This window comes from Schistocerca nitens, chromosome 3, assembly GCF_023898315.1.
Source record: "Schistocerca nitens isolate TAMUIC-IGC-003100 chromosome 3, iqSchNite1.1, whole genome shotgun sequence".
Classification (NCBI taxonomy): Eukaryota; Metazoa; Arthropoda; class Insecta; order Orthoptera; family Acrididae; genus Schistocerca; species Schistocerca nitens.
The window spans coordinates 691,100,555-691,106,611 of record NC_064616.1 but is presented as its reverse complement, the minus strand read 5'-3'; the positions used below and the strand labels follow the sequence as shown (position 1 = coordinate 691,106,611).

The 6,057-nt window shown below is 44.0% G+C and overlaps 1 pseudogene; it reads right to left on the bottom strand.

Moving 5' to 3' along the window:
• Positions 1-224: 224 nt before the first annotated feature.
• Positions 225-5,161, bottom strand: LOC126249394 (uncharacterized; annotated as a pseudogene).
• Positions 5,162-6,057: the final 896 nt, after the last annotated feature.

The window sequence follows — 6,057 nt, the reverse complement described above, 5'->3', positions numbered from 1 at the left end:
GTGCTGCCCCAGAAAAATTTTAGCCTTTGTTTTACAAATATGTAAATGGAAGCAAATGCATGTTAGAAGAAAGTTTATTCAGAAACTTGATAAAATCCTAAAACAACAACAACAAACACTTATTACTTACTTTAACCTAAATTGTTACGGTTCATACTTGATCTGTTCATTTCAAAATGAAATGCTTTCTTCTAGTTTTAGTTTATGCGAAAAGACCAATAATTTTATTCTTTGCTATGTGGATGACAGCTGAGGAAATTTTTCTCCATTGAAAGCACTGCAAGCGCAGTCTTCCCGAATTCGTAGTGCTTATAAGAAAAGTTTTCATTCTTTTCAGTGTTGAAAAGAAATGTTCTGTCTTTGATGTACGCATGGGAACTGTCAACAGAATATTTATCAGTTTCGTAATTTGACGAAGAATATCATCTAGATTATTATCCAAGGTAAATTTCAGCAGCTCAATTAATTTGCAATATTTATATAAGACCTACTGCAGGGTGTTTTCAGACTAGTTTTAGCTTTTCTTCGTCAATCATGGGATATGCTTCAACAATCAGTACTGCAGGTATGTACTTCTTCTGTAGGCTGTTCACTCTTAAAACTAGTGAAGCCTTTCTTGTTGAACAATTTAGCAGCTTCTATGTGTTTAGGGAAATAATATTGTCCATTCTATCAACACATATACTGTCACAAGCTTCCTTAGCTTCTGCCACGAATGTCTGTGAAGCATTCTCACAGAACTTTAAGTTTCTTAATTCTAAAACAGCAGTTCTGAAATCTGTCATACATTCATTAACTTTAAACATAGTAATTTCTCGAGATTGCATTTTGTTGTGAACTATTTCAACATGTCTCTCCCATGAGGCACCGCCTTATCGTAGCACTGTCCGTGTGGGCGGGAGAGTTTGTGTGCTCCAAGGAAGCTGAGAGCTATATCGGCGGTAGCGTAGCTACTGGCAGGTCCAACCTAGCCGGGCAGGTCTCAGCAGAGGAGCCAGACAAAGTGTGCCTCACAACGACCCGTCTTATATCCTATATCCTATGTATACTATTCCCTACCCTCTCCTCAGTTACCATTCCTTCTCTTTCTCTAATTACCTTAACACACCACTGCCTTGTGGTTGGTCTCGGGAGGGATGAAGGCTAAAGGAGAAAACCCTGAAAGAAAATCTGGAGTCGGGCCCCAAAGGCGGTTGGAAGGCGTACTACGTCCCCTTTCGGCAGCTCCTGCAACCGAAGTGATACCAGACGTATTGGCTTGCCTTTCCTCTGGATATTATCATTTAGGTCGAGAGGGAGACCGTGATGATTGGGCAACTCACATGTCTTCATATTTACCGCTCAGGCTTGTAGCATCCTGGAGAGGACACTTCAGCGGCGTCCAAGGACTTCGGCACAACACGGGAAGAGGCAGTTACCGGTTATAAGCTCTGTCTGATTGGCGTAAGACTCGAGTGCCAGGGGCCACTTCCGACGGTTGGAGAGATCATTGCATCTCATTGGACAGCTACCGCCCGCGTCAAGCTGGGCAGCCCCCAGCCAATAAGGTGCTGTTCCGCCACTATCCGCCTGCTTCACGGGGTGTGTGAAGCTTAGAAGTAATCTTCGACAAGCGGGTTGATATAGTACACCTACCAACAACAAAAATGAAAGAATAAAGAAATCACTATTTCGTATTGCCACCTGGAATGTTAGGACAATGTGTCCAAGGTACATTGACGATGCCCAAGAGGTTGATTTCATCCGTAAGACTGCCGTAATTGACAGAGAGCTCCATCGTTTGAATGTGGACATTGCGGGACTGCAGGAGACGCGGCTTCCAGATGCGGACTCTATCAGGGAGGATAATTACACATTCTTCTGGCAGGGGAAGTCTCAAGACGAGCCAAGACTTCATGGCGTAGGATTTGCTGTTAAAAACGCCCTCCTGGACTGTACTGTGCCACCATCCGGTGGAACAGAGCGAATTATTGATTTGAAAATATGCTCCTCAAGTGGCACTGTCAACATCCTAAATGTGTACGCTCCTACCTTATCATCCAGCATGGAAGAGAAGGATCTGTTTTATGACTTACTCAGTGACAGAATAGCCAAGGTACCTAGCACCGAGACACTGTATATTCTAGGGGACTTTAATGCTAGAGTTGGATCAGATAACGACATATGGCCGAATTGCCTGGGACATCATGGGGTGGGAAAAATGAATGAAAATGGCCAGAGACTGCTTGAAGTTTGCTGCTTTTATGGACTCTGTATCACAAACACATATTTCCAGCTTAAGGATCAGCACAAGGTGTCTTGGAGACACCCGCGCTCTCATCACTGGCATCAACTTGACTTAGTCATAGCTAGGCGTACTGGTCTCAAAAATGTGCTACTGACACGAAGTTATCATAGTGCTGATTGCAACACAGACCACGCCCTAGTGGCGTGCACATTGAGGCTCACTCCTAAGAAATGTCACCACGCTAAACCGAGAGATCATCCCCGTATCAACACAGACCATGTTCATGACACACAAAGAAAGCAGGATTTTGCCAGTAATTTTGAAAGTGCTTTCCCAGGAAACGTGCAATCAGAAAGGAATGTTGATAAGAAATGGGCAAAACTCCCGGGTGCAATCTACAACTCAGCAGTATTGGCCTATGGAATAAAAGGAAAAAGAAATAAGGACTGGTACGAGCAAAATTTGGAAGAAATGGAACCAGTCACTGAGGCTAAACGGAAAGCCCTGCTTGCTTACAAAAGAAACCCAAATGAAAGAACTCGAGATGATCTACGGAAAGCAAAGAACAGGCCACAGCAAACATCCAGGAGATGCGCAAATAACTACTGGCTGAATTTATGTGTAGGTATACAGAAAGCGGCCGACTCTGGGAATGCTAAGGCAATGTACGATGGTATTAAGAAAGCAATTGGACCAACTGTCAGAAAAACAGCTCCTCTGAAGTCCAAGACGGGTGAAGTCATTACTGATGAAGGCAAACAAATGGAACGCTGGGTTGAACACAACCTCGAGTTGTATGCAGTCGAGAATGAAGTTAGCAAGGATGCATGTGACGCCATCAAACAAATGCCAGTTATGGAAGAACTAGATGCAATGCCTACTATGGAAGAACTTAGTAGAGAAATAGATTCTCTTGCTAACGGAAAGGCCCCAGGTGAAGATGGGATCCCTGCAGAGGTTATTAAGTACAACAAGTCTGTTATTCTCAAACATTTATATTCACTTATCACAACCAGCTGGGAAGAAGGTTATGTCCCGATGAGTATGCGGAATTCGAGGATAGTTACTCTATATAAACAGAAAGGGAACAGAAGTGACTGTAACAATTACCGAGGCATTTCATTACTAAGTGTAGCCGGGAAAGCTTATGCAAGAGTCATCCTAATGCGATTACAGATCTTAGCTTCCAGAATCTACCCAGAATCTCAGTGTGGCTTCAGGCCCGGCCGATCAACAGTAGATATGATCTTCTCCTTAAGACAGCTACAAGAGAAATGTCGTGAGCAGCAGAGGCCACTTTATATTGCTTTCATTGACCTTGTTAAAGCGTTTGATTTAGTGAGCAGAAATGGGCTTTTCAAACTGTTGCAGAAGATTGGATGCCCACCTAAACTACTGCATATAATTGTCTCTTTCCATGAGAAAACACAAGCAACAATTTGCTTCAACGGTAAAACATCAGAAGTATTCCCTGTTAATAGCGGTGTGAAACAGGGGTGTGTGTTAGTTCCTACATTGTTTGGGATTTTCTTTTCCCTTCTGCTCAGATTTGCCTTTGAAGACTGTGAGGAGGGAGTGTATCTACATACGAGGTCTGATGGACATCTTTTCAACATTGCTCGCCTCAAGGCCAAGACCAAAGTAAATACAGTCGTTATCCGTGAGTTGTTATATGCGGACGATGCAGCTCTAGTAGCGAACACAGAAGATGAGCTGTAGTATATAATCAACAAATTATCAAATGCCTGTGAAAAGTTTGGTCTACTCATCAGCCTTCAAAAGACTAAGATCATGGCGCAGAGCACTACCAACCTTCCATCCATTAGCATTGATGGCAATCCTCTCCAGATAGTTGATGACTTTACCTACTTGGGATCCACAATATGTAGCAACTTGTCCATGGACACTGAACTTACTAACAGAATCGCAAAGGCATCATCTGTCATGGCTAGACTGGAAAACAGAGTATGGAACAACGGACTGCTTACCACAAAAACTACATTAAAAGTCTACAACGCTTGTGTTATAAGCACCCTTCTCTATAGCTGTGAGACATGGACAACTCTTTCTAGGCATGAATCTCGACTCAACAGCTTCCATCTCCGCTGTCTCCGGAAGATCCTTCAGATCTCTTGGAGAGATAGAGTACCCAACACCGAAGTCTTTCATCGTGCAAGCACAACCAGCATCTTTGCACTCCTGAGTCATCGACGTCTAAGATGGTTGGGATATGTCAGGCGCATGGATCCTGAGCGGACACCGAAACAGCTGCTGTACGGCGAACTTCGGGAAGGTGTGAGGCCAGTGGGACGACCGCATCTTCGTTTCAAGGATGTCTGCAAGAGAGACCTGACCAAGACCAGAATCAATCCAAGCCGCTGGGAAAGCATTGCAGATGACCGTGTCAAGTGGCGAGTAACTGTGCGCAACGGCGTCAAGCTCTCAGAGGACGAACGCACACAGGAACAAATCAGGAAGAGGACAAAGCGAAGAGACAGAGCGGCTTCTGTTCGAAGTCCCTCAAATTTCACATGTCCAAACTGCAGTAGGGACTGCCACTCTCGAGTGGGACTTTTTAGCCACAGCAGACGCTGCAGACTCTGAACCAAGCATGCTACACCATCATCCCTCAAGGATGGACGGATGCCATTATTATTATTATTTCAACATGAGCCGTTTTCTGATGAGAAAGCTCTAACTGGAACTTGAAGTTATCGTCATTCACGTACTCTAAAATTCGTGTTGCTTCTGCAGTGGTTTGATCTGCGTTTGATATCGACTGAATTTCATAAGGCAGGTTTTTAACACGTTGACTGCCACGAGGTCACAGCAGAGCCTCACACCTGACGCCGTGACATAGCGGTGAAAATATCCAACACTATGCGTGCGGAAGACGACGTGTTATTCTTGCGTTTTGTGTAATACTTGCCTCATTTCGCATTATTAAATTCAGTTGATGTCAATTCCTTAGAAACAATTTTCTTTTTTGCACGAACTCATGACATTTGCACCACAAAACGTCTGAGCTATAAGTTTCGGTCCACTTCCTTGATAGATTATGCCCAATTGTTCTAAAATACCTTTCATGCGCCAACTGCACTTTGATTTGCTGGAATAAAGTGCCCCAAAAACAATCGAATATTTCTCCATTCAGTACGTGCTGTAGAAGGATCATTCGAGTGCGTTTCGAAACAGCTGTTGTGTCATCAGCCACGCATAAAATTTATTTAGTTCGTTCAGTATCGATTGGTACTCCCCATACAACTTCTGCAAAGTAGCAGTATGAAATGTGTGTCGATGTATGCTTCACAACAAACTGCAGTATTGTCTACGGTCACCAAATGGTTTTGCTGCTTTCCATATCTGCGTTCCAGCAGCACTTGTTCCGGCTTGTGAATACGGTGGTACACATCAATAAGAAAACGTGGAAGCAGGCAAGCGTGGGTAACAATGGACGGCGTGGTTTCTCTGGAGGGAAAGAGTAACTGCTTACACACAAGAGGTAAGTGGCCATATATGGAGAAACAGTGACAAGTCGCAGATTCGCATTTCGTTGGGTATCAGAGTACAGAGATGGTAGGTACTGTGCTGAAAAACGCAAAAGCACCGGGCTTTTAGGAACTGAACGCAAACCAAACAATGCCCAACAGGTGAATGTCTTGATAATGGGGCACAGGTGAAACACGTTTGATGAACCAGAGAAGGCAACGTGTATATCACAGGGAGTCAGGCCCATCATGACCCATGAGGATTTGAAGATGAAGAAGGTATGTGCACAGTGGGTGCCCCATTCCCTCACCATTACGCAAAAACAGAAGTATGAGGAGATA